We start from the raw sequence: 5,628 nt of genomic DNA, 5'->3' as shown, positions 1-5,628 counted from the left end.
GGAAAAATGTGCATTTTAATTTTTTAATGCTTTTAATTCAGAATTACATTACATGAAAACAACGGATTTTTTCAGCACATTTAAAGATTTTGGTTTTCTTGAACAGGACCTCAGTAGAACTATGTCTCATCTCATCTTGTCCATCTCATCTTGTAACCTGGAACTTCTGGGAGTGTATTCACCATAAAAATTTTATTTATAAATCTAATAAATAGTACTCAAACATATTCACTGAAAATGTTTACAGGCATAAGTCCTTTTACTGTGCTTCTCTTTATTGCAGATACTTTGCTTTGCAGATACTATGTTTTTCAAAAAATTGAATGTTTGTGGCAACTCTGTGTCTAGTAAGTCTATCAGCACCATTTCCAATGACATTTACTCCTTTATCTTTCCTGTGTCATATTTTGATAATTCTCTCAATATCTCAAATCTTTTCTTAATTGTTATATTTGTTATGATAGTCTGTGTATTTAATGCTACTATTACCACTCACTAAACAAGATAATTAGAATTTTTAACAATAAAGAATTTTTAAATTTAGGTATATACATTGATATTTTTAAAATAATGCTATTGCATAGTTCAGAGAAGGCAATGGCACCCTACTCCAGTACTTTTGCCTGGAAAATCCCATGGATGGAGAAGCCTGGTGGGCTACAGTCCACAGGGTCGCTAAGAGTCGGACACGACTGAATGACTTCACTTTCATTTTTCACTCTCACACATTGGAGAAGGAAATGGCAACCCACTCCAGTGTTCTTGCCTGGAGAATCCCAGGGACGGGGCAGCCTGGTGGGCTGCTATCTATGGGGTCGAACAGAGTCGGACACGACTGAAGAGACTTAACAGCAATAGCAGCAGCATTGCATAGTTAATACAGTGAAGTATAAATATAACGTCTATATGCACTGGAAGACCAAAATATTTGTGTGACTTTATTGCGATATTTGCTTTATTGTGGGAACTGGAATCAAACCCACAATATCTTTAAGGACACCTGTACTTTTCATATAATTATAGTCTATATTTAATATAAGTAATAAATAATATATTATAAAGGTAATATAAATATATGAAATATAATAATATAAGTAATAAGTATAGTAATAATATTTAACAATACAGAAATAACATTTTATGTTTTTGTTAGTATTTCAGAAATATCACTTCAAATGAATGAAGCTCTGCTTTGAAAATACTGGTATACTCATTTTAAACTCTGATAATGATGAGTTACTTGCCATATTACAGACTGATGAACTAAATCAACTTTTTTAGGTCTTAGAAACTGACATTTATAATTTAGTCTTATCATGTTTTCATACATTTTATTTACTATGAGTAGCAGATGAAGTTCAGAGACAAAGAATTTCTGAAGTGGTAGAAATTCTATAAGAATTACCCTTCAGAGAAGACCATCCTGAGAAATTTTTAAATGAATTTTGCTTATCTCTCCATTAAGAAAGAAATTGCCAATGTTCCTATATTATTCACATCCACAAAAGTTAAATCACAATTTTCTTTCTTTCTTTTTCCTTTTTTTCATTGTAAGTAGATATGAATCCAAAGTAATGTGTGAATAATAAATAAAATACAACCTGCAAGTTACCTGCTTTGAACAATACGGAGATTTTTATATCAGCTCTTAAATCCTAGATCTTCATTACTTCAAGAAACTGAACTTTTTCATTTTGTTTAATTTTATATATATATATATATATATATATATATATATATATATATATAAAACAAATTGGGAAACAGGAAAAGAAGGGAAGAAGGAAGAACAGAGAAGAGGAGGAGAGGGAGGAGGAGGGAGGTGGCGGCGCCGTGTAGGAGGAGCAGGAGCAGGAGGGGGATGGCGAGGAGAAGGCTCCTGGGTGGCATGGCGCTCCTGCTCCTCCAGGCGCTGCCCAGCCCCCTGTCAGTCAGGGCTGAACCCCCCGCAGGATAAGGAAACCTGCATGGGTACCAACAATCAAAGCTACATCTGTGACACAGGACACGGCTGTGGACAGTCTCAGTGCTGCAACCACTACTATGAACTCTGGTGGATCTGGCTCGTGTGGACCATCATCATCATCTGAGCTGCTGCTGCCTCTGCCACCACCGCCGAGCCAAGCATCGCCTTCAGGCCCAGCAGCGGCAGCATGAAATCAACCTGATCGCCTACCCGGAAGCCCACAATTACTCAGCGCTGCCATTTTATTTCAGGTTTTTGCCAAACTATTTACTACCTCCTTATGAGGAAGTGGTGAACCGACGTCCAACTCCTCCCACAGCATACAGTGCCTTCCAGTTCCAGCACCAGCTACCTGCACAGTGTGGCTCTGCAGGCAGCAACCCCCCAGGCACCGACCCCACCAGGGGCTCCCAGGGAGCTCAGAGTAGCCCCTTGTCCGGGCCCAGCAGAAGTAGCACGCGACTCCCAAGCGTCACTGACCCTGAGCCCTCTGACGTGCCAGCAGACCCAGCAGCCACCAAAACCTCTGGCATGGAGCCCGGCGGCTCTGTGGCTGGCCTGGGGGAGGTGGACCCCACGGCCTTCCTGGACAAGGATTCCGAATGTAAGGAGGAGCTTCTGAAAGAGTACAGCTCTGAGCAGGGCAGCACCCTCCCTCACAACAAAGGCAAGACACCTGGCAGACACCGCCGCTTCACAGGTGACTCAGGCATCGAGGTGTGTGTGTGCAACCGGGACCACCGTGACGATGACCTCAAAGAGTTCAATGCGCTCATCGTCGATGCTCTGGACAGGCCCCTGGACTTCTGCGACAGCTGCAATGTGCGGCCACTTGGCGACGAGGAGGAAGGTCTCTGCCAGCCCTCCAAGGAGCAGGCCCGGGAGTCTGGGCATCCACACCTGCCAAGGCCGCCTGCCTGTCTGCTGCTGCTGAACACCATCAACGAGCAGGACTCCCCAAACTTCCAGAGCAGCAGCTCCCCCAGCTAGAGTAGGTCCTGGCTATACCTGAGATCTTGGCGATGCAACCAGGGTAGGGGAAAACCATGCGAGAAGCATTAAGTAACTGTGTTCCTTCCCCTGCACCCCTTGCTCCTGCATTTTCCTGCATCTCCAGGTACAGTTTGGGGTGTGGGTGGCTTGCCCTACACAGAAACACAGTACCGTGGAGGGCTAAGTTATCCTGTGACTCATTCCTCATACCCCACCCATTCCCCTTTACCTCTTTTAAAGTCACATCTCACTGCCTGCTTGGGTTAGAGAGATGTGTGTTCAAAAGCCCCCAAGGAGGGAATGAGACCGTGCCCTGAGGTGACTCTTGGTGATGGAACGGATGTGCTTTCCGGTGTTAGTTTATGAGAACCTCGCTGCATCTCTGTCCAGAGGAGGCGGCTGGTCTCAGCCCTGGATGAAGAAGGAAGCTCACAGAGGCCCAGGGATTGTCTGCCCTTGCTACCAGCATCTGTGAAGCCAGAACTGTGTTCTGCTGTGGTGGGGAGGAGAGTTGACTGCAGTTGTGTGGTGGATTGGTAAGGGACTTGTGCTCTCAAATTCCAGCTGACGAGCTCGCGGTGCCAGGGTGTTCTGGAGGGGCTCCTCCCTTCTCAGCAGGATCTGGCTGGCCACAGGTTGGTTTCAGGCTGGAAGATTATATACCTGCCTTTTGTTTTTTTTTTTGTTTTTTAAAGAAAAAAAAAAAAAAAGCAAGCTGAAAACAAGAACTTGACCAGTGGGCAGGCAAGAATTCTGTTTTGGAAAAGGGAAGTTTGTGTCTTTTTCTCAACTTGGCCTTCAAAGAGCCTGACTATAGTTGAGCCAGGAGATACATAATGTGTAGGCTTGGGTGGGGGCTGTCTTTGGAACTCCTGTGGATGAGCAGGAGGCCCTGCAGTGTGGCAGCGGATGGAGGTGCAACTTTCCGTTGTCTCTGCCCTTTGATCTGCACCCATGGGTGACCAGTGCCCTCCCTCCATCCCAGACACACGTCTGCCGGCCTTCACGTCTCACTGTTTTCTACGAACAAATGAGGCTGTGGGTCCTGAGGAAGGGCAGGCCCAAAGTCTGGCTCTCGCACAGTATTTTCTCTTGATTCTGAATAAGTTGTTTGTTTATTTGTTTATTTTTTCAAACTGACCACTTGGAAAAAGAATGCCTTGGTTACCTGTGGTTTTCATGCCCTTTGCCTGCTCCGCACCACCCCTTGAGTGGGGTATCTGATTTTTATAGCCTATGTAAAGAGTCTCAGTAGCCCAGATAGGAGAGTGTAGGCAGCCCTCCTGAAGGACCACAGGATCTTTACTTCCTGTAGTTTTGTTTCAGAAACCAGGTGAGCTTTGATAGTAATAATCTGAATGGAGAAAGCAAACTGCCGAAACTAACATTCCCTGCCCAACCCTGTTCACATGAAGAGCTTGGTTCTTCCCCGACTCTTGAATGATGATATTCAGAATAGGCGTTGATGTTTTGGTTGAGAAAGGAAGGTATAAACAGGGGACACATACAGACTGAAAGTGAAGGGCTGGAATAAGATTTTCCATGCAAATAGGGACCAAAAGAAAGCAGGAGTAGCAATGCTCATATTAGATAAAATAGACTTTAAAACAAAGGCTGTGAAAAGAGACAAAGATGGTCACTACATAATGATCAAAGGATCAATCCAAGAAGAAGATATAACAATTATAAATATATATGCACCCAACACGGGAGCACCGCAATATGTAAGACAAATGCTAACAAGTATGAAAGGAGAAATTTACCATAACACAATAATAGTGGGAGACTTTAATACCCCACTCACACCTATGGATAGATCAACTAAACAGAAAATTAACAAGGAAACACAAACTTTAAATGATACAATAGACCAGTTAGACCTAATTGATATCTATAGGACATTTCATCCCAAAACAATGAATTTCACCTTTTTCTCAAGCGCACATGGAACCTTCTCCAGGATAGATCACATCCTGGGCCATAAAGCTAGCCTTGGTAAATTCAAAAAAATAGAAATCTTTCCAAGCATCTTTTCTGACCACAATGCAGTAAGATTAGATCTCAATTACAGGAGAAAAACTATTAAAAATTCCAACATACGGAGGCTGAACAACACATTGCTGAATAACCAACAAATCACAGAAGAAATCAAGAAAGAAATCAAAATTTGCATAAAAATGAATGAAAATGAAAACACAACAACCCAAAACCTGTGGGACACGGTAAAAGCAGTCCTAAGGGGAAAGTTCATAGCAATACAGGCATACCTCAAGAAACAAGAAAAAAGTCAAATAAATAACCTAACTCTACACCTAAAGCAACTAGAAAAGGAAGAAATGAAGAACCCCAGTGTTAGCAGAAGGAAAGAAATCTTAAAAATTAGAGCAGAAATAAATGCAAAAGAAACAAAAGAGACCATAGCAAAAATCAACAAAACCAAAAGCTGGTTCTTCGAAAGGATAAATAAAATTGACAAACCATTAGCCAGACTCATTAAGAAACAAAGGGAGAAAAATCAAATCAATAAAATTAGAAACAAAAATGGAGAGATCACAACAGACAGCACAGAAATACAAAGGATCATAAGTGACTACTATCAACAATTATATGCCAATAAAATGGACAATGTGGAAGAAATGGACAAATTCTTAGAAAAGTACAACTTTCCA

General features: G+C 42.4%; 1 pseudogene; it reads left to right on the top strand.

Moving 5' to 3' along the window:
- The first annotated feature begins 1,817 nt into the window (after positions 1-1,817).
- Positions 1,818-3,081, top strand: LOC109575009 (WW domain binding protein 1-like pseudogene; annotated as a pseudogene).
- Positions 3,082-5,628: the final 2,547 nt, after the last annotated feature.

Source organism: Bos indicus, chromosome 2 (assembly GCF_029378745.1).
Source record: "Bos indicus isolate NIAB-ARS_2022 breed Sahiwal x Tharparkar chromosome 2, NIAB-ARS_B.indTharparkar_mat_pri_1.0, whole genome shotgun sequence".
Taxonomy (NCBI): Eukaryota; Metazoa; Chordata; class Mammalia; order Artiodactyla; family Bovidae; genus Bos; species Bos indicus.
This window is presented reverse-complemented; position numbering and strand designations above follow the sequence as displayed.